We start from the raw sequence: 27028 nt of genomic DNA on the forward strand, positions 1-27028 counted from the left end.
CTCCTCCTGCTGCTCCTCCCTCCGAGGTGGATGGCGGCTGCCGGAGTCGGAACCCCAGCCGCGCTGCGGGTGAGTGACCTCCCTCTGGGGACCGGCAGGGAGGCGCGGGGAGCTCCTCTCCCGGGCGGGTTAGCCCCGAGTTACCCGGAAAGTGTGAGGCCGGGGAGGGCGGAGTGGGGGCGCGGCCGGCGCCGCGGGACGCGGGCATCTCCCGCGCTGGTCCCGCGCCCCGCTGGGCGCCTCTGCTCCCCGCCGCGGCTCTCGCTGTCCCCAGGGCGCAGGGCCCGCACTGACTGGGCCCCACCCGGCTTCCCCTCCGCACCTCAGCTCTGAGGCGGCTGCCGACACCTAGGTCCGGCTCTCAAGAGAAAGAAAACTCAAGCGGCAAAGAAAAGAATCTCGACTCCTTTCTGGGGGGGGTGGAGGGAGGAGGGAGGGACGGGTGTTCATCCAAACAAACCGGTGCGGTCGCAGCCTCTCAGCGCACGGTCACCAGCCGCCGTCCTCCATCCCTCCCGGGGCTCGGCGTCCCCCCAACCCCAGGACTCTCACTTTTTTTCCTGGCTCCTGTTACTGGTGCAGCTACTTTCTCCCCCGCCGTCTCCCGCCCCCTAGCCTTTCCCTGGGAAGCTCCTGGCCCACAGGCTGGTAGCGCCAGCCTAGTGGCCCTTCCAGTCCCAGAAGGCGATTACCCAGGCCAGGGAGTCACAGCCACAGGGGTCTTCACTCTTGCTCAAAGAGTTCCTGCAGGAATAACTAACTGGAGTTTGATTTTGGGTCCCCTGGCCCCGCACACTGTGCGTTGCATGTCCAAACGGAAATTAAAATATATTCCTTCTTGGAATTTTACTGTTTCTGTTGGGCACCTTTGTTTTTTTTAAACCTCTCTGTTCCTTTCTCTCAATAATAACTTCATTTAATTAACCTTTCTACTTCTGAAAGAAACGGGGGAAATAATAATAAAACAAGAAAATAGAGAAAAAGAGTGCTTGCTAAAAATATTGTGCAGAACCTGGTCTTTGGAAAGTAAAGACTTTATTCTGTACTTAGACTGTTTAGTGGGAGATGAGAGTTCACTGGTGCTTATTTTTGGACAACCCCAAACAGACTCTCACAGCCTCCCCCAGGCTAGAAGTTTTAATTTCCCTGACAAAAACCACACTGTTTGTTGGCATTCCCCAGCCTGGCTACTCACCCTGCATTTTTCTTCCCTCCTCTGCCTCTGTCTCCCAACTTCTTATAAACAGGAGTTGTGGAAACAGAGCAATGGAAGAGGTGAAAATGAGCAGGACCTCAAAGAGGAAAAACAACCTCCCTTCTTTTAATCCTCAGGCTGTTGGCTTCAACTTGACTCTGATCGGGTAGAGGAATGTTTAGTTCATTTGTGTGGTTTTTATGTCTGTTCTCGTTAGAGTTGAATCAGTGTTTCCATGACAGGCTCAGTTCTCTGGGTGCTTTAAAGGGAACTTGTTAATTCTAAGATGGGTCTGGTCAAGCCTGGAATTTGGAGGTTTGCAGATTTTGTTTAAGGGATTGATCTGGGTTGATATTACTAACTTCTGCCCGCTTGGAACTGGAGCCAAGGGGCTGAGAGGGAAACAGCCTGAGCTAGGGTTTGCTACCACAAGACCAAGGAAGAAAAAGCTTTCCTAAGGAGTGAACTCTACAAACAGGACTGTAGGGAGTGTTGAACTTTTATTGTTTTTAGAGAGAAGGCACTTCTCAAGAACTTCAGCCATTCCTGTTTCTATACAGATAATAAATGTGATTGTAACAAATGTATTAGATCAGATTCAGAACAACCCATCAAAACAGGTTAGGTATTGAGCTATTAAGAAAGATTTAAAAAATGAATTTCATTAGGAACAAACTGGTTTTGAAAAGGGTGTAATTCATTTTTCTGTGCTGATTGAGTGTGGTAGTTCCCCATTACTATGAATTAGTAAGGTTTTACTGTGGTTTCAAAATGTCATTGGTAAGGAAGCATTGTGACTTCCATTCAAAAAGAAAACCCTTGAAAGTTTTGAACTTGTTTGACCCTGTTACTTAAAAACAATGCATTTAGATAATAATCTTCAGTCTCTTCCTCTTCCTGAGAATTTTTAATAGTGTATTTAATGCCCCAGAAGTCAACCTAATACTGTTTGGAGAGAAATCACCTTTCTGCCTTCTTCAACTTTTGTACCAACTCACGAAATCTTGTTGAACTGAGTGGTTTGCCATTGTTTACGAGTGTTTGTTGTGCAGCCCCAGATAGGCTGCTCTGAATGATGGGGATATAATGAAGGCTGGCAACGTGTCCCAGACTGATGGAGCAGGTGGTCTGGATGGCAAGGTGAAGGCTACATCCCCAGTTAGCCTATAGAAAGCAGCCACTTGTCGTCTGGCTGGCCAGATGAGTTGGAGATAGGTGGAGTGTGGAAACTGCAGAGGAGGAAGAAGGGAAGGGGTTATTTTTACTTCTTTTTTACTTTAAGAAAAATAACCTAAAGGAATACGATGTGACCTTTTAAAATCATATGTACAAGGATACCAAATTATATTAGCATGCTGAGGGTATTTTGTTAAATTTTGAAAGAAATTTTATTTCAAGTTATGAAAGCTTTGTATCTCACTCTGAAAATCCACCCGCAAAATACTGGAATGGTATGCATGCAAATAGATGGTTGGGATTACAGGTACTTTTGATTTTCTTTGTGCTTGCCTGTGTTTCTCAACTGGTTTGCAATAGTAATAGCTAACGTTTATTGAGTATGAAGCGCATACATATGGTATTTCATATTAATGCTTTAGAGGTAAGTACCGTTATTCTCATGATATATGATTCAGAAACTAGAATCTGAGAGGAAACCGGCCAAGGCTGCATAGCCACTATGTGCTGGAATCAAATCTTGAAGTCAGGTCAGTGACCAAAGTCTTAATCTCTGTCACTATTGTATTATTATTGTTATCTTAATTATAAGAAAAAAATAGAAAAGGAAGGCAAAGTAATTTGTGGTTTAGTAAGAACTGATATTTTGATTAATTGGAAAATGCCCCTGTCTCCCATCTCATCCACTTCCCACTATTGCTTGTTTTTGGAAGTCCTTGGGAGTTGCTCCTGACTTAGCCCGGGGTCGCTCATTTTCCCTTGGAAGCCAGCTGTATCTATGATACATAATCCAGAATTCCTCTGAGGCTTCCTGGACAGCCTGGGAATCCAGGAACCCCATGGAATTCTAGAGCAGTCCTGATAGAAGGCAGGATTTTTAAGAATCAGCAAATTATGTCTCTGCTGCCTGGTAGAAGGCAGGATTTTTAAAAATTGACAAAGTAATGATTGGCATTCATTTTTCTTGGCATTGTCAGGGGAGCGATGTGGGTAGGAAGGCCCGGAGAAAGATGTCAGATTTCCATTTATCTTATCTATGTGTTACATGGAATGTTGGGATTGCTTCTTGATGTTTATTACTGTGAAAACACAATAAAGAACTATTTTTTGGAAGTCTGGGAATGCTCCCGTGCACTGGCAGATGAACCGGTTTAGTGGAGATGGAAATATTCTGGGGATAGCTCTGGGAAAGAAGCCCACATCCTGGATCATCATGGTCCCTCACAGGCAGCCAGGCTCCCAGAGGTCACCTTCCTATCCTCTTCCTGGAATGTACCTGAAGATGGGCTTTTCTAAAACACCTAGTCTTTCAAAGAGCACACCTTATGTAGGAGGCTTTCTCTCCTTTATTCTTCCAGGAAGAGATTTCTGACAGGCTGATGCTTCTATATCACTTTCTTGTTGAAATAATATTGTAAGAGTCAAGGACCTCTTTCCCAAATTATTATACTTGGACCAAGATGGACAAGTCCCAGATCTTGTATCCATTTGAGCATTGGAGAAATGTCTTTGTGGTCTCAGTGCTAGGAATAGTTCTTGTGAACAACTTGTCTGTTTTGTCTTGTGGATGCTGTGAATCCTTTCATTGATTTGGCCACAAAGAAGCACAGAGCCCACTTAGTGGCCTTCCTTGTAGCATAGGCATCAGACTTCATGGCGTGCACTTTGAATAATTAATAACATTATTGTATACCTTCTGTTACCTATGGATACTTAGTTCCACTTTTCTCATCTACTTTATATTGTTTTGTTTGGTTTATCCAATGCATTTTGGAGGCTGCTACTTCTGGTAACCCACTCCTTCCTTCTGAGTTCATGTCAATGGAAATTAAGATGTTCTTTCATGGAAAGTCTTTAACAAACTTAAAAATATTTGTATTCCTGAAAGTATCTTTATTTTGCTCTTAACAAATGAGAGTTTGACTGAGCGTGGAATTCTGGACTCACAATTATTTTCTTTCAGAATTCAGAATATATGACATCATTATCTTCTTTTGTCTATTGCTACTCCTAAGAATACCAAGTAACCTTGGGCACGCTTCCTAATTTCTCTCAGTCTCCCTCGTCTATAAAATAGATAATAGTACCCACTTTAAGGATAATATATGCAGAATGTTAGAGTCCTGCCTGCCATATAAGGAAGCACGCAATAATTGTTAGCTGTTACAGTTACTTTTGTATTTTTTCAGTATTTCTTGGCTTTCTTGGACTTTACTAGTTCATATAAATAGTAGTTTGTCTCATTGAACACAGAAAATCATGTTGGGATTTTTATTGATTTCATTTAATTTTTATTCAAGAGAACTGACACCTTTACACTATTCATCTTCTCCTTTTATTCAGGTGACTTCCCCTGTAAATGTGTAAATGTTTTTACACAGATTTTGTTTTATCTATTTCCTATTTCTGATAGGTTTTGTGTGTATTATAAATGATATCTTTTTTTAATTATACTTGAAAATTGGTTATTTGCTGGCCCATAGAAACATTCCTGATTTTTGAATTTTGATCTTGTACTGATCATCCCAGTTGAAGTCTCTAATTGTTTCTTATGCAGGTATTCTTGAATTTTCTAGGTAGACAATCACAGAATAATAATGTTTTTTTTCTTTTGACTCCCTATGACCATATCTTTTTATTGTCTTGCTGGATTGGATAGACCCTCCAGGACAGTATTTAATAGTAACAGTGATGGTGAGCACCCTTGTCTTCTTACTGTCCTTAATGAGTGCTCTTAATGTTTCTCCGTTAATCGTGAAGTTTGCTCAAGGTTTCAGTAGATATTTTTTATTGAAGTAAGGACTTTTTCACTATTAATACTTTTTAACAACGTACACACTTTATCATGACTGACTGTTGATTTTATGTAATGCCTTAATGTTTTGTGTAAATTATATGAGGTAATATAATTTTCTTTCTTCATATTATAATGTGATAGTATGAATATATTTAATTACTTTGAGATTTTTTGTTCAGTTGCTCGGTTATGTCCGACTCTTTGTGACCCCCATGAACTGCAGCACACTAGGTTTCTCTGTCCTCTTCTAGCTCCTGGAGTCTGCTCAAACTCATGTCCTTTGAGTCGATGATGCCATGACTTTGAGAGATATATATATATACACACACACACACACATATACAGATATGAACATTTGCTAGTATCTTATTTAGATTTTTGCAACTGTTTATTAAGTGAAACAATTGTCTATAATTTTCTTTTTTAAAAAACATTGTTTTTACATTGTTTGGTATCAAGTTTATATTAGTTCCATGAAATAAGTTGGGAAACTTTTTCATATATATTTTTCTTAAATAGTTTGTGAGAAGTTAAAACCCTGTTTCTTAAAAGTTTGGTAAAATTCATTGTAAAATAACTGCTTAGCCAGGGTGTGTGTCAAGTTTTTGACAATTCAGATTCATGAATGATTTTGATAAGTTTGATCTATTTCTTTTTGATTCAGTTTTAATAATTTTTTTAGATGATCCATTTCATGTGTTCTCAAATTTACTAGCATAAATTTGTTCATAATTTTCTTTTATTTTTTAAATGTTGACTGTTTTAAGATATATTCCCTTCTTAGTTCTTAATACTGTTTATTTGTGCCACCTCAAAAGTTAATATATAAGTTTAATTAATCTTTTGATATAACCAGCTTCTTCCTTATCTATACTTTTCATTTTTCATGTCTTTTTATTTCCTCCTATCTGTATTATTTCTTCTTTCCATTTCTAGCTACTTCAGTTGACTCCTAGCCCTTTTGTTTTTTGTTTTTCAATACATGCATTTTATGGAATTCCCTGGTAGGCTAGTGGTGCTTTCAAGTGGTTAGGACTTGAACTTGGACTGCCAAATTCAATCCCTGGGCAGAGAACTGAGATCCCGCAAGCCACTCGCATGGCAAAAAATAAATGTATTTTAAAGCTATAAAGTTAGCTCTACATATTGCTTTAGCCACATCATACAGGTTTTAGTATGTGTACATTCAGTACCACTTGGCTCTAAATGTTTTGTACATTTTAAATTTTCTTTTGAACGTATGGATTTAATTTTCCATTTTCAACTTAAAAAAACCTTTTTTTTTAAACTTTGTTTAAATTATTGTTGACTTCTAATCTAGTTGCATCATGAAAAGACAGCATGGTTTGTATAGTAGCCATCCTTTGTGTCCAGTTACATGAACAGTTTTTCCAAATATATCATGTATGGTTTAAAAGAAAAATATATTCCCTGCTTGGTGGATGCAGCATTCTGCATCAAGTGTATTTATTAAGTGTATGTTTCAAATTTCTCATGTTCTTCCTGATTTTCTTTTGCCTGTTTTCTGAGTTCTCTTCAGTCTCAGAGAAAGGAATGTTAAAATCTGCTCGGTGGATTTGTCAGTTTCTCCTTATAATCCATTAATGTTTATACAAATCGATGATTGTTATTTCTCCAGGGTGAATTTATTAGGTTATGTACAGTTCTTTGTTATGTTTATTGATGCTTTTGGCAGAAATTCTATTTTGTCTGATATTAATGTTGCTGTACCTACTTCTCGGTGATTATTTTTTTATGTCTTATATGTTCTTTTATATTAACTTCTGTCTATAATTTTGCCTTAACTGTTAATCTTAGAAATAGTTTTTATGTGTTGCTTCATTTTTTTTTTTTAATGATAGCCTGGAAATCTTTTTAATAATTGAATGTAAACTTTTACATTCTTTGTAAGCAATATACATGTGGCCTCTTTCTGCCATCTTAAGTTTTTGTTTTTCCCATTTAGCATTTTTTGGTTGCTTCTTTTATACTTCTTTTCATAGTTTTCTTTGGATTGGTCAAGTTTTGTATGTTTCTACTTCTGTCAGCTGTTTTGAAAAACAAAATTCTACTTGTGTTTTTTTAGCGGTTATTCTTAAATTTTTAACATTGTGTCCATTTAACAAAGTCTAAAGTTGATTTCTGTATTTCCCCTCATCAGTACAGTGGCCTTAAGTGAAGTGAAGTCACCCAGTCGTGTCCAATTCTTTGCAACCCCGTGGACTGTAGGCCACCAGGCTCCTGTGTCTATGGGATTTCCCAGGCAAGAATACTGGAATGGGTTGTCATTTCCTTCTCTAGAGGATCTTCCCGACCCAGGGATTGAACCTGGGTCTCCCGCATTGCAGGCAGACTACCTGACCAGCCTTTCTTCCCATCTTCCGGTTATTGTGGTCTACTGGTTTACTCCCACATCATTTATTGTCCTCTCCCCATTCCTGAAATTGGTCATCATTGTTATTCCTACTTTTTCTCCTTTTTTATAGTGAAAATTTATTTAACTTTACCAATTTCTTTTTTTTGCTGGTATGATTTTATTTTATTGTTTTAAATTGGAGGATAATGCTTTACAATGTTGTGTTGGCTTCTACCATACAATGTGAACTAACCATAATTATACACATATACCCTCCCCCTTGAATCTCCCTCCCCCTCCCTCCTGACTTTACCAGTTTCTTATCTCAACATTGCCTCTTGCATACCATTCGTTACTCCTGTATTCATTTTCTTCATACTGATAATTTTTTCACTGAAGGTCTAGAGTTGTAATACTCCAGTCTTGTGGGTAGCTTTGGTATTGTTTTGAAAATGTCTTTATTCATGTCCCTCTTGAAAGATAATTTTTCAAGGTATAGAATTCTAAGTAGATATTTTCCCCTCAGCATTTTGTAACATGACTCCACTGTCTTCTTGTCTTAATTGTTCCTTATGAAAAATCTCTTTTTGGCCATCTTTTGCAGGTAATCTGTTTTATCCCTTGGAGCCTTTCAGTCTTATCTTTTTTGTTTTTCATGTTGTGCCCTTTCATTATGTATCCAGATATAATCTGTTTCTGTGTTTTCTACCTGGAATTCTGTATGCTCATTAATCTGAAGTCACACCTCTATTTTTATATCTAAAGGTTTCTCAGTTATTTCCTCTGCAAATGTATTTTAAAATAATTAGTGAGCACTTATCATGTATCAGGAATGCTTCCAAGTTCTAGAGACATAGAAATGAACATACGAGACAAAAGCCCCGACTCTGATTTTGAGTCCCTTATACACTCCAATCTTCCCTGAAATACCCGTTAGGTGAGTGTTGAACCTTCTGATTTCACCTTCTGTGTTTTCTTCATCTGAGGTTTTCCTTTCTTAACTATAGTTGACCCTTGAACAATTTGCATTAGAAGTATGACCCTCTGTGCAATTGAAAATCTGTGTATAATTTATAGTTGGCCCTTCGTAGACGCAGTTCTTTTATATCTGCAGTTCCTCTAAATCCATGATTTCACATCCCCTGGATTCAACCAACTGAGGACAATGTAGTGTTTACTATTGAAAACAAATCTGCATATAAGTGGACCTTCACAGTTCAAACCCATATTGCCCAAGAATTAACTGTATCTCTTTATCTTAACTATATTCTGAGTGATTTTTTCGGTTCCATTTTCTAGTTTATTAATTTTTTTAACTGTGTTTGGTCTATTGTTCAATCCACCCATTGTTTCTTTCTTGAAATTTAATGTCTATATGTTTTTATTTCTAGAATTTCTATTTGGAACTTAATATATACTGGTTTTTAAAAATATTATCTCTTTGCCTTTTAATTTTTAAATTTTTAGCCCTTTTTCTATTTTTCAATATTTTAAGCAAATTTTTAGATTATTTGTTATTTCTGCTTTTGAATTTTTTTAAATGATCTATTTTCTCTTGTGTGTTGTATCTTCGTCAAGGGTTGTTTTTCATAGAAATCCTACCTACCTCAGGATTGCTAGCATATCCTTATAAAGCAGTTTGACATTTGCTTCTGCTGATCTAATCTGGGGTTTGCCCATTCCCAAATTTACCTTTTTGTTAATGTTGGCATATAGGCCCTGTACAGCCTGAAAGTATGCATTTAAACTCGTCCTTGTATTGTGGTGCAAGTGTGGATATCAGATTTTTTTAAGGTCATTCATTTTCTACTCTTTGCTCAAGCACATGACAAGCTTTCTTGTGGTTTCCTCAGATTGACAAGTAATGGTCTTCTAGAACTGTTTCACTTATGAAGTAGGCGCTTTTGACTCTCAGCTTTATGTAAGTGCGTCAGCGACAGCTCCTGGCATCAGGTGGCCATTACAAGACCCCCCTCACTGCATGCATGTCATTAAACTCTCAGCCCCTAGCCATTCAGGTTTCTAACTGGTCTGGATTGTTCCATAAGCCCCTTGGCTTCAGCTCCTACTATTTGATCTACTTTGACTTCCCTCTTTATTTCTGTTATCTGGAGATTTCTGTTTTATCTCTTTTTTTAAACTTTTAATTTTATATTGGAGTATAGCAAATTAACAATGTTGTGATAGTTTCAGGTGCATAGCAGAGCTACTCATCCATACATATATATTTTCTCCCACATCCCCTCCCATCCAGGCTGCCACATAACATTGAGCAGAATTCCCTGAATTACCCCTTCTATCCAAACACTTCAAAGCACTGAACAAAACTGTAACAACAAATATTACTATATTAAGAAAATAGATTACTGCTATATTTAAAATGAATAACCAACAAGGATGGGAGGGGAGGTGGGGGAAAATGGATAGATATGTATGTATGGCTGAGTAGCTCTGCTGTACACCTGAAACTCAATATTGTTAATTTGCAGACAGCCAACCTCTGTCTATGTGATCACATAGTAGAAAGGGTGAGCTTGCTCTCTAGGACTTCTTTTATAAGAATCCTCATCATGAGGACTCCACTTTGGTGACCTAAACACCTCCCAAAGGCCCCACCTCCTAATATCATCATCTTGGAGGTTAGGGTTTTGACATGAATGTTCAGTTCAGTTCATTTCAGTCACTCAGTCGTGTCTGACTCTTTGCGACCCCATGAATCGCAGCATGCCAGGCCTCCCTGTCCAAAACCAACTCCCGGAGTTCACTCAGACTCACATCCATTGAGTCCGTGATTCCATCCAGCCATCTCATCCTCTGTCGTCCCCTTTTCCTCCTGCCCCCAATCACTCCCAGCATCAGAGTCTTTTCCAGTGAGTCAACTCTTTGCATGAGGTGGCCAAAGTACTGGAGCTTCATCTTCAGCATCATTCCCTCCAAGGAAATCCCAGGGCTGATCTCCTTCAGAATGGATTGGTTGGATCTCCTTGCAGTCCAAGGGACTCTCAAGAGTCTTCTCCAACACCACAGTTCAAAAGCATCAATTCTTCGGCGCTCAGCTTTCTTCACAGTCCAACTCTCACATCCATACATGACCACTGGAAAACCATAGCCTTGACTAGACGGGCCTTTGTTGGCAAAGTAATGTCTCTGCTTTTGAATATGCTATCTAGGTTGGTCATAACTTCCCTTCCAAGGAGTAAGTGTCTTTTAATTTCATGGCTGCAGTCACTATCTGCACTGATTTTGGAGCCCAAAAACATAAAGTCTGACACTGTTTCCACTGTTTCCCCATCTATTTGCCATGAAGTGATGGGACCAGATGCCATGATCTTTGCTTTTTGAATGTTGAGCTTTAAGCCAATTTTTTCACTCCGCTTTCACTTTCATCAAGAAGCTTTTGAGTTCCTCTTCACTTTGTGCCATAAGGGTGGTGTCATCTGCATATCGGAGGTTATTGATATTTCTCCCGGCAGTCTTGATTCCAGCTTGTGCTTCTTCCAGCCCAGCGTTTCTCATGGTGTACTCTGCATAGAAGTTAAATAAGCAGGGTGACAGTATACAGCCTTGACGTACTCCTTTTCCTATTTGGAACCAGTCTGTTGTTCCATGTCCAGTTCTAACTGTTGCTTCCTGACCTGCATACGGGTTTCTCAAGAGGCAGGTCAGGTGCTTTGGTATTCCAAACATTCAGACACCCAAACATTCAGACCATAGATGTTAAGTAACTTATCTAAAGTAATTTGCTTTGGGCAAATTAACTTCTCTGAGACAAAGTTTCCTTTTCCATAAAACAGTGATAATAAACCCTACCTGAAAAGGTGGTTCTGAAGATGAAGTGAGATAAACAAGAAATAATATGGACCAAGTCCTTGGGATATGTTAATACTCACACGTGTTAGTCTCCTCCCATGATCTCCCTTCTGAACTGGTTCTACCGAACCAGGATTGTGCTTCAGTAGTTCCGATCAGAGAGACCTCCAGGGAGAGACCATGGGTACATCTCTTAATATATTGTGTTTTCTTGGTAATCAGTTTAGATTTCTCTTGGATGAATTTCCACCATTTTTATTCTGCATCTGTATTGCATCTTCATAGCCCAACCTGTAGACCAACTTAAGAATATATATACATTTATGTAGGGTAGCAGGGAATGGGGTTGGGTTTTTTAAAAAAATTATTTATTCGTTTATTTGCCTGCAGTGGATCTTAGTTGTGGCATGTAGGATCTTCCATCTTCATTGTGGCATGCAGGGTCTTTAGTTGTGCTGCACGTGGGATCTGGTTCCCTAACCAGGCATCAAAGCCTGCCTTGAGAACACAGAGTCTAAGCCACTGGACCACCAGGGAAGTCCTAGATCAACCTTTTTATAGAATAACTATGTTACTACCTAAGACCTGTGCCCCTCTTAACCAGAAATATCTCTTTCCTTTACTTGTTGGTGTTCCTGTTCTTTAAAGAGATAAAAACCTTTCATTTCGTTTTTGAATATAACATTTTAAATGCAAGGACTTCAGAGAGCATACCTAAGGAATAAATATCAGAACTCCTTCTGGGACTAGGTTTTCCCAAGAGAGATCATGAAGGCCCTGAGTGACTGAGGAGGAGGTAGGCATAGGGAACTGACAAAGAAGGCGGCCATCATTGTGTATGCTGCTGCTGCTGCTGCTGCTAAGTCGCTTCAATCGTGTCTGACGCTGTGTGACCCCATAGACGGCAGCCCACCAGGCTCCCCCGTCCCTGGGATTCTCCAGGCAAGAACACTGGAGTGGGTTGCCATTTCCTTCTCCAACGCTTGAAAGTAAAAAGTGAAAGTGAAGTCGCTCAGTTGTCTCTAACTCTTAGCGACCCCATGGACTGCAGCTTACCAGACTCCTCCGTCCATAGGATTTTCCAGGCAAGAGTACTGGAGTGGGGTGCCATTGCCTTCTCCAATCATAGTGTATAGACAAACCAAATTTATTTCTTAAGGATTTTATACGATATAAAATCTTATAAATGATTGTTGCCTGTTTGCAACAATCATTTATCTGGGTTCTGTGGAATCTGTATTTGGCCCAGAGCTTTTTTATGTGTCTTATCAGAAATAATAATCATGATAGCTATGATTGTTTTTAAGTAGAAGAAAAGAGCATCATGAAAACAACATAGTTGGAATTATGAATATGCTTCCATATAAATATCTGTGGCTCAGAGCACAAAAATAACTTTTCCATTGCAGAGCTAAGCCAAAACTCTGGTGAAAGCGGCACTGAGAATCTAATTTAAAACAGCCGTGGCCCAGAAATTCAGAGTTGGAGCTGACATATTGGCCTCTGTTCACCCCTCTGAAGGCTTTTTCCCACTAGCTTATGGTAACTAACATTCAGGGCCAACTTGGAGGCTGTGGAAGATGGTAACTGATGTGACAAACGCTGTTTTTGTTGGCCTCAGTTTAGCATTAATGCAAACAGAGAGAAATGTTTTAATCTCAAATCGTCACAGCTGAGAACCCCTACTAGTGCAGCTCCAGGCCTGTTGCTAGTCTGCGGCTTAAAGCAGAGCCCCATCAATTTGTGAAAATCACCGGTGCTGCTGCTCGTCGTGGCTTCACTGGGAGGTGACTAGTTGGGGTCTTTCTAAGTAGCACAGGATGGTCCGGTGTTCTGATTTTCAGAAAAATTTTCCGAGGTCATGGGGAATAGCAATTGGACTTTTCTAGGAACTGTGTTCCTAGGACTTCCCAGGTGGCGCTAGTGGTAAAGAACCAGCCTGCCAATGCAGGAGATATAAGAGACCCAAGTTCTATCCCCTGGTTGGGAAGATCCTCTGGAGAAAGAAATGGCAACCCACTCCAGTATCCTTGCCTGGAGAATTCCATGGACAGAGGAGCCTGGTAGGCTACATGTAGTCCATGGGGTCGCACAAAGTCAGACACAACTGAAGTGACTTAGCACAGGAACTTGGTGATCATCTTAGAATCTTCCAACTCCAAGAAGGCTCAGACTTGCCTAGATGAGCATCTTTTTCCCTCATAAGGAAGGAAATTATTTAGGTTTTTCACCTTCCTCTTCTCGTTCATCTTTGACTCTAAACTCACAGTGAGGATGGCTCTATACTGCACGTGATGGGGTTTAGCTACTCAAACAGCTCCCAGCTTGTTGAGATCTGCCTCGTCCTCACACGATCCCTTCTCCACCCAGATGTTCCTGCTTATCTGTTCAGCGTGCCCATCTGTGCACATGCAGGCTCTCACCAGCTGAGGGTGGGAACGGGGCTGCAGGCGCCGCTGCTTGTGGCCTTCTTGTTGGTCTAAAAAGAGGGGACACCTTTCCCAGATTCCCACAGGGTGCTAAGTGGGCTCCCCGAACTGCATCCTGCCTGCAGAGACCGGATGAGACAGGTGCTGCTGGCTCTCGTATTGATTTCCTCCTCTGTGTTCTTCATTCCCGGTTCCCATGGAGAACTGGTTCCTTTAACCCCTTCCCTCTTGAAACTTTTGTTTGTCTTGTTTCTGATTTGTTGCATTCCTCTAACCTGACCGACTCTTCCTTCTAGGACCCTGACTTGACTCTGTTTAGGGCTGGTCCATCCCCACCCCCTTTTGGTAGATGTGGCTCATGCATGCAGCCATAACTTCTCTTGGAGGCTCCTACACACCAGGATTGGTGGTGATGCTGTGGCTGACACCACTCTTCTGGGGCCAACACGTCATTATGGAGAATGATGAAGGTGCTGTGGTTCTGCAAAGTTTTGGTGGCCAGGAGAGATGTACATGAAAATAGTCTCTTCTCTCTTCTAATGTTTCAGCCTTTAAAATTATGTATGTGTAGGCAAGAACCCTCAGGTTCGACCTGGATTTCTGCCAGTAGCTTCCTGTCTGGTTTCCCTGTCTCTGGCCCCAACACCTTCCAGTCCATCCTCCACTGTCAGAACTTTCTTTCTAAATTCTTACCTGATGCTGTTTATTTTCTCTAAATTCTTTCACTGAATCCTGTTGCCTTTAAGATAGAATCAAGCTCCTTAGTAGGATGCAGTGGGGCTTTTGTACTTACTCACCTGCCTGCCTGTTTGTGCCATCTCCCACATTAACTCCTGACACCAGCCATGCCCACCTACCTGTGGGATGAGGTTCTCTCCCGCCTCTCCGTCTTTGCACACACCCTCACCTCTCTCTGTTCTGTTCTGCCTGATCAATTCATAGCCTCCTTCAAGACCCAGTTCAGAAGCCCCACACTTCCTAAGGCCTTTTCAAACTACCAGTACCAGCAGCCTTATTCCTCCTGCCACAGTTATGGACACTGCCACCATCTCTGCACCAGTCTTAATGAAGCGTCTGGCTTAATTAAATACCGCAGCACCCCGTACTGGGCTTTATCACGTTGACAAGACATTTGAGAATTGTCCCTGCTGGACAGAGACTGCCCTGGGGTAATGTACTGTGACTGTTTCCCTTGCACCAGTGCGCAGCATAGTGTTAAGGGTGCTTAGTTATCATATTGTTGAGTGAATACGTGCATGCATGAAAGAATTAACTCATTCACATACACACATTGTGTACACACACACACTGAGATGTAAAGCCCTATGGAAGCTTACTTCAGATCTTACTGGGATATTTACAGAGTACATCATAGGTGCTCAGCAAATGTCTGTTGAATCAAAGAAAGAATGAATGCAGATACACATTACGGAAAATGTGCTCCAAAATGTACTCTGAGCTGCACTGTGGCCTCACTTCCTCTCAATTGCAGTAGAAAGAACGTAGGCCTGGAAAACCAAAGATGAGAGTTCATGTTCATCTTTTTGACTATGAGTGCATCACTTTGCCTTGTTGGGCCTGTATTTCCTCATCTGTCAAATGAGTTGTTAGAAAAGATACTTAATGCCGATTGAACATTCTAGATTCAGTCTTTATCAGAAGGCCTTAAATCAAATGACCAGTTGCTTTCCATTAAGTGGCATGAATTTGGGACTCACATTTTTTGGGCCTTATTATGGAACATGTTCATGACAAGCCCCGGGTACTGGGTAGGGAGCTGAGACCACGAGGTGGCCCAGTGTTTGCCCAAACAGTGCAGAAGGAAAAGACCTAGTTGTAAAGCCACTGCAGAGCTAGTGTTCCTGGCCGGGATGAGATGCCCTCAGCAAAGCAGGGGCAGCCGTCAGTGTCCGATGGCAGTCTGAGATCACAGCTGGCTGGAGATAACCAGGAAAGAAGTACTGACAGGGGCTGAATGACATGCTTTCAGGGGTGTGCTAAAAATGTGCCCCTGGCTGGAGAGGCTATGGGACAACCTAGTACAGGTCATCAAGACCAGCTGTCTTCAGTTGTTTGAAGAATGAGTAGGTGAAGAAGTATTTAAACTTAGTCTGTGTCCCTCTTAGAGCATCGATGGAAGCCAGGAGGAGGTTAATTTAGAGTTAATAGGAGAGAGAAGAGTTTAATTCTGTCCAAATGATAATGTGATGAACTCACTTATAAAGTAATAAGGTCTCCATTACTGCAAGTTTCCACAGCAGCTGCATAATTCCTCAGCAGAGATGTGGTACTAGAGATTTCTCTTTTCTGAAGATTGGACTAGAAGATGTTTAAAGGTTTTTGTTTTTTTTTTTCTGATTCTAAGAGCTCTTCACTTTTTGTGTCTTCCCCAGGTCTTATTTAGGGAGACACTTTCAGATTTCATAGCCTTTCTTTTTGTGACCTGGTCTCAGCACACCCTATCCCTATTAGTGGATGACCAGCCTTTGGGCTGATCATTTTTGAATGTCCTCCTTAAAATGAGCACCCTGGATGGGACCTCCTGTGCCAGGATGTGGCCTGGCCGGGACCTCTCTGGTGACACTCCACAGTTATAAAAGGTAGGAGGCCTCTTAAGTTCTCATCTACCTTTTCGCTCTGTGTTGAGCTGTACGAGTGAGCAGCAGCGAGCCTCGGCTTCTGGTGTATCCTGTACCACCTCAAACGATGCACAGACTTCATTTCCTTCCACCCAGAGGTGCATTTCAGATGTCTCTGTGGTCAACCTTCTCATCTCAGGCTTGGGGGAAACTTTCTTTACTGGGCTCTTCCAGGGGACTCCATCCTTGCCATCTCAAGAGCCTCACGTTTCGCCCCAGATGCTTTCTCTTTCTGGGGTTTGTTTCCCCTTCCTCTCTCACCTCTTCTTTCTCAGCTCCCCACGCCTGCTGTATGCTATGGCATTTCTCTTTCTGGGGTTGGTTTCCCCTTCCTCTCTCACCTCTTCTTTCTCAGCTCCCCACGCCTGCTGTATGCTATGGCATTTCTCTTTCTGGGGTTGGTTTCCCCTTCCTCTCTCACCTCTTCTTTCTCAGCTCCCCACGCCTGCTGTATGCTATGGCATTTCTCTTTCTGGGGTTGGTTTCTCCTTCCTCTCTCACCTCTTCTTTCTCAGCTCCCCACGCCTGCTGTATGCTATGGCATTTCTCTTTCTGGGGTTGGTTTCCCCTTTCTCTCTCACCTCTTCTTTCTCAGCTCCCCACGCCTGCTGTATGCTATGGCGTTTCTCTTTCTGGGGTTGGTTTCCCCTCCCCTCTCACCTCTTCTTTCCCAGCTCCCCTCGCCTGCTGTATGCTATGGCATTTCTCTTTCTGGGGTTGGTTTCCCCTTCCTCTCTCACCTCTTCTTTCCCAGCTCCCCACGCCTGGTGTATGCTATGGCATTTCTCTTTCTGGGGTTGGTTTCCCCTTCCTCTCTCACCTCTTCTTTCCCAGCTCCCCACGCCTGCTGTATGCTGTGGCATTTCTCTTTCTGGGGTTTGTTTCCCCTTCCTCTCTCACCTCTTCTTTCTCAGCTCCCCACGCCTGCTGTATGCTGTGGCATTTCTCTTCCTGGGGTTTGTTTCCCCTTTCTCTCTCACCTCTTCTTTCCCAGCTCCCCTCGCCTGCTGTATGCTGTGGCATTTCTCTTTGTACAGTGCGTTCCTTTTCCAGTCCTTTGGCCTCCTGGTGTACCCTGGTGAATAGGAGTGTGGATGGCTTGTCAGCACCATTGTGCATATGAGGGAAAATGCCCAGAGAGGTTAAGTGATGCGCTTAATTTACTGGAACTGGGCTTCCTGACTTCTGTCCCAGCCCCAGACGCTGTCCCGAGATCACACGGCATTTGCTAATAGCACTGGAGTCACAAAGAGCTTCAGATTTTTCTCTCTCTGTGTGTGGTCACTGTACCAAAAGAAATTTACCCAGGGACTAATCTCAGGCCTCTAGAGGCTCATAGTCTGCAAACACACTGAAATAAGCTAAGCATGGCCAGAGCCAAAGAGCTTGTGTAGTGCTTCATATTTTTTTCAAAGAAGCTTTCAGGTATGTGATGCTTCTCAAAGTCCCTTGAGGTGGGAGGCCACCTGTGAGCCTTACTTTGCAGGTAAAGGTCACAGGCGGAGTCCAGGCCGGAGATGTGGGGAGGAGGCCCTGAGCAGACACCCTTGTTCCTGGTCCACAAATTTTCCTTGTGCTTATGCTTCTGGAAAATCAGGGAAAAGGTGTGATTTGTTTCTATCTGGTACCAAAGGCAGTAGAGACCACAGTGGCAACCTAGGGATCTGGGTTTTTCAATTGGCTTAAGAAATAGCCTCATGCTATGTTTGGAGGTAAGATCTGGGCCCGGGGGTCTGAGGAAGGGGCTAGGGGCAGGCTCTGGCCCTGGAGATCAGACCACGTCCATCGAGTGGACTGGGAGAATATAAGGCCTGCTGGGAGGAAGCATGCAGGCTAGGGTGTCGGTTGTTGAGACATAGGGAAAGAGGTGGCTTTCTAGGATCTGGTCAATGCACTAACTGGCGATTCCAAAGTGTGAAGGACTAAATCTGCTTACACCATATGCGAGTCTTGTTGCAACCTTGCCTTATTCTGCCATGTATTCAGCAGGTATCAGCAAGCACCTACTAAACATAAGTAAATCTCTTACATAGTTATGGTTTTTCTTATGAAGACCCCATATATGTGTGTGTTTGTGTCTATATTTTTCTATATATCTCTGTATATCTCACATATGTTTATTTTTATTAATGCACATAAACAAACTATGGGGATACATAGTCTTTTCCTCTGTTCATGATATGGAAACTGAGGTCCAAAGAGGGTCATTGGTTTGCTCAAATTCCTACAGTGACTTGGAGCTTCCCAGATGGTACTAGTGGTAAAGAACCCACCTGCCAATGCAAGAGACGTGGGTTTGATCCCTGGGTCGGGGAGGTCCCCTGGAAGGGGGCAGGGCAACTTACTTCAGTATTCTTGCCTGGAGAATCCTCATGTACAGAGGAGCCTGGTGGGCTATAGTCCATTGGGTTGTACAGAGTTGGACGTGACTGAAGTAACTTAGCACTACAGTTGCTTAGGAACTGAGCCAAGTCCCAAATCCGTGTTTTCTTGAGTTCTGTTACTGGTACAGTACTTAGAACTGCTTTGCGCATGATAAGCAGTTCCTAATGTTCAAAGTTCTAGTATGCTTTGAAGAGAAATAGAGAAAAACACCTTTGTGGTTATTAACCAAGGTTTCATTTTATCTTGAGAGGCTGGAAAACCTAAATGCAAAGTTGAAATGCAATTTGAGCCCTTTAAATTAAACTCTTTATGTGGGCATTTATAGGGATGGCTCCCTGTTCAAGTCAGGTACAAGTCATCTTCTTAGATTTGGAATTAGCATTCACATTCTAGTTCATCCTGACCTAGTGTCAGGCGCCCTAGTTGAGTGGCCAAATGGTACAGGAAGAATAGGCTGCTTTCCTTGGTAAAGTGGTTGTGGGTGAGTGGGCTGGGATCACTGTGCCACCAATCTGGGTCCTCCTACAGTAAAGGAAGGTCACTACTCCCAAGCTCCCAGGGCCAGAATATGCAACTCAGCTCACAGCTTACATCCCCATCCCTACCCCTGTGGCCTATACTGTGAGCATGAGCTGAGCTTCTCTAAGTCCTGTGTCTGCTCCTGTAAAGGTGCCTTGAGCCCTGGAAATTGGGCACAACAAACTGAGCAAGGCTGATTCCAGATGGTGAAGCCCCTGGTAAGGCTACCTAGATCAGGGTGGATGCTTCAATGGAGACTCAGCTTCCTGGGAAGCCTGGGGCCTGGCTATGAATTTTCCCCTTGTCAGAAGGTCCTTCTGTCCTATCTTCCCACCTGCCCACCTCCTCACCCTCTTTCCTTTCCACCTAGAAGCAGCTGTTCTACTGTGCTTTCTTTCCCCACAGGAACCTATAAGAAACTTTGGGATGAGTCAGAACCTGGCTTCAGCGTCAGGTACATTCTTCACTCACTCACGAAACATTTATTTGGCCTATCAGCCTGTGTCAGGGCAAGGAACCCAGCCCCAAATAAGATCCTGCCAAGTCCTTACCCTGTGATTGCTCCCACCTAAAATCGAGACCCCATGAGATGACCAGCCCGCGGTGACAAGTGCTATTGGAAATGCCAGTCTGGATTCCTGGCTAATCACCTACCCTAAGGGTTAGTGTCCTGGTGCTCTGTGTTTCTGCCACATTCTTCAGGTTTCAGCATCTTCCTTGGGAGCCGTGCTCTGCTGTCCTAGGGCTGCACTATCCTTGCTCCAATTATCTATAGTTGCAGAAAACCACTCTAAAGCATAGAGGTTTTCATCGATGGATGAATGGATAAACAGAATGCGGTATACATATACAATGGAATGTTTTTCAGCCTTTGAAAGGAAGTTCTGGCACATGCTTCAGCATGAGTTAACCTTGAAGGCATAAGGCTAAGTGAAATAAACCTTTCATGACACAAGGACAAGTATTGTATGATTCCACTATATGAGGTACATAGAGTTATCAGAATCGTAGAAGCAGAAAGTATGGTGGTTGCCAGGGGCTGGGGTGGGGGGATGGGGAGTTAGTGTTTAACGGGTACAGAGTTTCAGTTTGTGAGGATGAAAAGATTCTGTAGATGGATGGTGGTTGCTCAGCAATGTGGATATAGTTAATGCCGTAGAACTATAGACTTAAAAATGATTAAAAGGGCTAATTTTATGTCTGTATGTATCTTACCACATAAAAAAAAATAAAGGCTTAAAGCCACAGTTTAGTGTTCTCTCTTCTGGTTTGTGGGTTGGCTGGGCTCAGCTGGGTGGTTCTGGTTAGAATCTGTCATGTTGTTGTGGCCAGCTGGTGACTGGGGCTAGAATCACTGAAAACTCGAGTGGCTGATGTCTGAGATGGTGTCTCAGTGTGGCTCCTCCATAGCCTGGGATTCTTATGTGGTGCCTCAGGGCTCCAACAAGCAGGAAATGGCAGCCTCTGGGTCAGCGCAGGCCCAGAATTGTCACAGTGTCACTTCTGCCACAAGGAATTGGTTAGAGGAGTGAAAGACCCACCCAGATTCAGGGAGAGGGGAAAGAACCCTCCTTCCAATGGGGGAGGGACAGAGTGACCTTTCAGAAGGACATTAGATGGGAGACATTGTTGTGGCCACTTTCGGAAAACTTCCAGCCTGAAGTGTGGTTGCAGGAGTCCTAAGACATTTTGGCAGGAAGACACATACTTGGTAGAGAGGCACATACTTCTCTGCGGACCTCTTTTTAGGAGAATTCATCTTTGTAGATTGTTAAGAGTTTAAAGGGCCCTTGGAAACCACTTGCTAGCAGTGACTTGTTTTAAATTACAGAGCAGAGAAGAGCAGAGCTTGAACAGAGCCTCCCAAACAGTGGCCTCCTGGCTCCCAGGCTGGGCAAGCAGCTGTGGGGACTGTGAGCAGTTGTACAAAGGTCTGGTGGAGAGGTGGGTATACAGGAGAACAGAGGTGGTAATATCCATTGGAGAACCAGCATCATAGAGGCTGGGTGAGCCCCTTGCTGGCTGGTTCTGACTGGAGCATGTGGACTTTACCGGGCAGGTCTCTGCAGGGACACTTGGGACACTTTGTGAGGAGGCTGGAAGTTCAGTTCGGTTCAGTCACTTAGTCATGTTCAACTCTTTGCAACCCCATGGACTGCAGCATGCCAGGCCTCCCTGTCCATCACCAACTCCCAGAGTTTACACAAACTCATGTCCATTGAGTTGGCGATGCCATCCAACCATCTCATCCTTTGTCGTCTCCTTCTCTTCCCACCTTTAATCTTTCCCAGCATCAGGGTCTTTTCTAATGAGTCAGTTCTCACATCAGGTGGCCAAAGTATTGGAGTTTCAGCTTCAGCATCAGTGCTTCCAATGAATATTCAAGACTAATTTCCTTTAGAATGGACTGGTTGAATCTCCTTGCTGTCCAAGGGACTCTCAAGGGTCTTCTTCAGCACCACAGTTCAAAAGCATCAGTTCTTCAGCACTCAGCTTTCTTTATTGTCCAACTCTCACATCCATACATAACTACTGGAAAAACCATAGCTTTGACTAGATGGACCATTGTTGGCAAAGTAATGTCTCTGCTTTCTAACATGCTGGCTAGGTTGGTCATAACTTTTCTTCCAAAGAGCAAGCATCTTTTAATTTCATGGCTGCAGTCACCATCTGCAGTGATTTTGGAGCCCCCACCCAAATAAAGTCTGTCACTGTTTTCATTGTTTTCCCATCTATTTGCCATAAAGTGATGGGACCAGATGCCATGATCTTAGTTTTCTGAATGTTGAGTATTAAGCCAACTTTTTCACTCTCCTGTTTCACTTTCATCAAGAGGCTCTTTAGTTCTTCTCTACTTTCTGCCATAAGGGTGGTGTCATCTGCATATCTGAGGTTATTGATATTTCTCCCGGCAATCTTGATTCCAGCTTGTGCTTCATCCAGTCCAGCATTTCACATGATGTACTCTGCATATAAGTTAAATAAGTTACTTATTTAAATGAAGACTCAAAGTCAGAATGAAGGCAGTCACTCTGCTAGAAGCTCAACTGCCTTAGGTTAGAGATCCTTAAGTTTAGATATAAGCCAACTCCCATTGCTTAAAGTCTCAGTTGGTAAATCCATTAGTTCACAGCCACTTACACATTTCTGATCATGCTTTGCTCAAGGGGCAAAATTCTTCATTAAGCATTTAATGGCCTTTGTAATGTGCTAAGATTCACGAATATTTTGCATATACTCCCTGTGGACTTAAGAGACACAAATATTGTTTTTGTGTATGATATCTGCGTTTGAGACTAAGAGCCAAGGTAATTGGTGATCTTCTATGTTTGGTTTGTAAACAGGACCTTACCAAATGATTTTTAAAAATCTCCTCCGGTTCTTAGAATTGCTCAAGTTTTGTATATTTATACACATGTACATTTAAGGAATTCCCAGCAGTTGCGAGAGTTGAAGCAAACATCCTTTGCCCTCTGTCAGTCAGTTCTTCCTGCCTCTGTATTCCCACTGATGTGCGCATTGCCAGGTGAGCTTCGTGGTCAGTAACAGCCTCAGACTAGCCATGGATAAACCAAAATGCGTTTGATTTGGAGAACACACACAGCCCTGATCACCTCTGAGGTCCTCTCCATGGCTTGTGGCCCAGTTTGGGTGGCCAGAGAGGAGACCTGCCATAGTGATGATCAGGGGTGTATGTAACTGGATTTTCTGTCTGCGTGGTGGAGTGAATGCAGTCAGGCGGGAGAAATTCTCTTTTGCTGGTGTCAGCTGGCATGAGACCCAAATACACAGACACGTGGGCAGAAGGGTATGATCACCGCTGTCTGATCTGCCACCCCACATCTCTGCCTAAGCAGATGCCCCCTCCGAGGGAAGCCTCTTTCTTCTCCGACCCTCCTGGTCCACGTTAATGCAGGAGGGTGAACAGATGCTGCCTGTTATTTGAAGTGGCTTTCTCTGGTCTTTCCTTCCAGGTTATAAGCACCTTAGTGTTGTTGAACCCCAGTTTATGTGCCCAATGCACAGTGAAGCCGGGTAAACCGAAATATTAGAATCTGGAGCGGAGAAAGGTTTATTGAAAGGGCCATACAACGAGAACAGGGTGGCTCCTGCTCTAAAGGCCTGAACGCCCTGGTGGGTGGCAGGGAAGCATTTTTCAGTTGCAGGGTGAGGGGAAGAAGTCCTAAGATGCGTAATCAGCTCTTGCACAGTCCTCTCTTTGGTGGATGGGGTGAAGTATTAGGACAGTTCACAGGGGTTCCCATTATCAATCCTCAGGCTCTGTAGGGGCTCTCTGGGGACCATGTACCCATGGTCATCAAGTAGTTACTTCTTCCATTTGGTAGGGGTTTTAGCATCTGTAAAACAACTCAGGAAGTGTGCATCAGGTACAGTTATCTAGGTACTTCAGGGAGGAACTAGAGATTCTGTGACTGCCATGTGACTGATATACTGTTTAAAATGTTACTAGTTCTCCTTCCCCAACTGCTACATTCATCAGTACATATTCACATTTTCTCAGTCATTAATTCTTGAACCGGTCTTTTGTGACTCTGGGGAGGCCTGGGAGAGTATAGCCTTTGTACAGACAAGAGACAGAGAACATGGGGGGGTGGTCTGTTGTGAGGAGTCACCACAGGTTACATTAGGAGCAGGAGTCTGTAGTAATAACAGCCTCTACTTAACGTTTTTCCCCCATGCACCTACCATTATAGAGATGTTACTTTATTTAGTATGTGCAAGAACCCTGTCTTGGTTTGTTCCACCTGCCATAACAGAATACTATACAGCCGGGTGGCACCAACAACAGAAAGGTATTTCCCATAGTTCCAGAGGTTGGAAGTCAAAGGTCAAGGGGTCTGCAGGTTGGGTTTCGTCCGAGGCTCCTCTCCTTGGCTTGTGGATGGTTAATGTCTCTCTGTGTCCTCACATGACTTTTTCTTTGTGTGTTTGAATTTCTGGTGTCATGTATCCTAATCTCTCCTTTAAAAAAATCTTTAAAAAATTTTGCTTGTTTACTTTGAGCTGTGCTGGATCTTCCTTGCTGTGCATGGGCTTTCTCTAGTTTCAATGATCAGGGGCTACTCTACAGTTGTGGTACATGGGCTTCTTATTGCAGTGGCCTCTTTCATTTCAGAACAGGGGCACTAGGTCATGGGGGCTCAGTAGCTGTGGCTCACAGGCTTAATTGCCCCAAGGCATGCAGAATCTTCCTGGACCAGTGATCAAACCATGTCCCCTGCATTGGCAGGCAGTTTCCCAACCACTGGATCACCTGGGTAGTCCAAGTCCTAATCTTTTCTTTAAAGGACACCATTCAGATTGCCCCAGGGTTTAACCCTAACTTTAACTTAGTCACCTTTGTAAAGGCCCTGTCTCCAAATACAGTCACATTTGGAGGTCCTGGGGTTTAGGAATGAATTTGGGGTGGATACAGCCCCTAACAAACCGTAAAAGTTAACTGTTATTATCCCTGTTTTAGACCTAGGGGAGCTGATGATCAATGTCACTGAGGCTCGAGGTCACGCAGAAGTCAGTGGCAGGACTGGGATTTATAATCTCTCTTAACTCCTAAACCTTTCTTTCCCAACCAGATGACCAGGGACTCAGGTCTTAACCTGTGGAATGCAGGGTGCGTCTCCCAGGATCCAGCACTCAGAAGGCCCATTACCCTCTTAGCTGAATGAATGAGCAGGGGATGTGTGGGACGAGAATTTGTACCAGAACATTTGGCAGATGCTCCCCAAAGCCCAGCATCCAAGGATCAAGATCCTGCATCAGTTTTGGTAGATGATGGTTCTTTACTTCTCATAAAGATGATTCCAGTCTGAATGCAGTGAGATGAGTGTGTGGGGAGGAATCACATTTAAAAGCACTAAATAGCCTTTCTGGGCGATTTAGCTCCTGCCTCCTTTCAAAACACTAAAAAAGCAATTACCTGGTAATTAAGATAAATTACTTGACCAAGTTTCATAGCAAAGCGGTTGACTTTGGTTTTTCCACCACTAAATACTGAATATCAGAGAGAGATCTTCTTTGTAGCTCTTTAAACTTCCAGGACTTTCTGCTTATCTTCAGGAGGTCCACTGAGCCTGCAGGGAAGAGGGGAAGGAGGAGATTTGCATGTTTAAGATGTGTGATCTGAGCCAGGCCCCCTGCAGCTAACTTTAGCCCACGTCTTTTTCAGAACTCAGAATCCAAACCCGGAGGGGCCATCTAATAACCATGGGGTCCCACACCCAGCCCTGCCCTGGTGGCCCCTATGAAGATAATACCCTTGCTCATAAGCCTGGCTCTTCCCACTGGGGACCTACGGACATATAAATACCAGAAGGCAGCCCTGAAAGCAGGCCTTGTTTGCAGGCCCTCAGAGGCTCGAAGGCTCACTTGTCTGCCGCCTCCCCATGACCAGGGGTGGGCTGGATTTTTCCTAGAGTGGGAGGCCCTGGGCCTTTTTGTGCTCCTGAGCTCAGGAGGTAGGTAGGGTATGAAGAGGCAGGCTGCCAGGAGTCAGTCCACCAGGGAAACAACACAGCCCGCAGAAACCCAGGAACTGAGATGGGGAAGGTGGCCAAGAGAGAGCGCAGCCTCTGCCCACGGGCCCCCAGCATTCATGCTCCCCTTGCTTCCGAACTGGCAGCCTGGCCTCAGCCCCACCCCGTCACCCTTGATCTAGTCACCAAATGCAGAGATTGTCTCTATTGTCCTGCCTCCTGCAGCTCTTCAAGGGACCCATGAGGACACACTTTCTGCCTTTGGGGTCCCTGCACCTCCTGCTTTTTTGCCTTTTGGGTGTATCTTCCTTTTTCCTTTTATTTTCTTCTTCCAATAAGGTGGACCCAGTCCTCAGCCTCGGGCACCCCGTGGCCTCTCCCTTTCTCTCCGGCATTCAGCTCTCGTCTGTCCAAGAAAGACCCTCAGTTCTACACGTCTGGCCCCTGTTTTCTCTCCAGGAACTGTCCGGGTTTCTAGCTCCTTGCTTGGTGTTTCCTTTTGGATCTGCATCAGGCCTCACCACTGTGTGCAACCCGGCTCCTCTTCTGGCCTCTCCTGTGTCTCTACTTCTCGCTGTCAGACTTCCCCATTCCCGTTTTCTAGGTCACATTTGCTGTCCAAGTCCTGTCAAGTCTTCTTTTAAAATGTCCCTTTATCGCCCTCTCTCCTGTTTTTCTTTTTTTTAGTTAGATCTATATTTATTGAACTAGAGGAATATGTTTTGTTTTGTTTTTACTGTACTGCACATCTTGTGAGATCTTGGTTCTCAAACCAGGGATCGAACCTGGGCCTTGGACAGTAAAAGCACAGAGTCCTAACTGACTGCCAGGGGATTTCCCACAATATGCTACTAAGCAGATATTTTAAAAAGCAAGCATGTATAGCATGGTTTTAAAATGAAACTTCCATATGTGTATATGTATGTGTGTTTATATTTGTATGAACATGGAAACAGTGTGGAAAAATACATATTATGCTTTTCACTGAATTATAATAGTGGAGTGGAAATAAATGGAAAAGGATTAACTTTTCTTTATGCATTTTTGTATTGTTTTATTTTTTGAAATGAGTGTATATCACTGTTATTTTTCTTTGTTGTTATAGTTTATTGAAAGATATTGAATATAGTTCCGTGTGCTATGAAGTAGAGCCTTGTTGTTTATTTTATATATAGTAGTTTATGTCTACTACTCTCAAACTCCTAATTTGTCCTTTTCTTCCCCATTC

The 27028-nt window shown here is 43.2% G+C and overlaps 1 protein-coding gene across 2 annotated transcripts in view; it reads left to right on the forward strand.

Annotated features, from left to right (window-relative positions):
* The window catches only part of STON1 (stonin 1), a 59179-nt gene continuing 32151 nt past the window's right edge, over positions 1 to 27028 (forward strand). The window contains exon 1 of one of the 2 annotated variants that reach the window (XM_018055208.1): positions 1 to 69. The gene's annotated coding sequence lies outside the window, so the exon portion shown is untranslated. The remainder of the gene's footprint in view (positions 70 to 27028) is intronic. The other variant, XM_018055209.1, reaches the window with a different exon arrangement.

The sequence above is a fragment of the Capra hircus genome, chromosome 11, assembly GCF_001704415.2.
Source record: "Capra hircus breed San Clemente chromosome 11, ASM170441v1, whole genome shotgun sequence".
NCBI classification, from domain to species: domain Eukaryota; kingdom Metazoa; phylum Chordata; class Mammalia; order Artiodactyla; family Bovidae; genus Capra; species Capra hircus.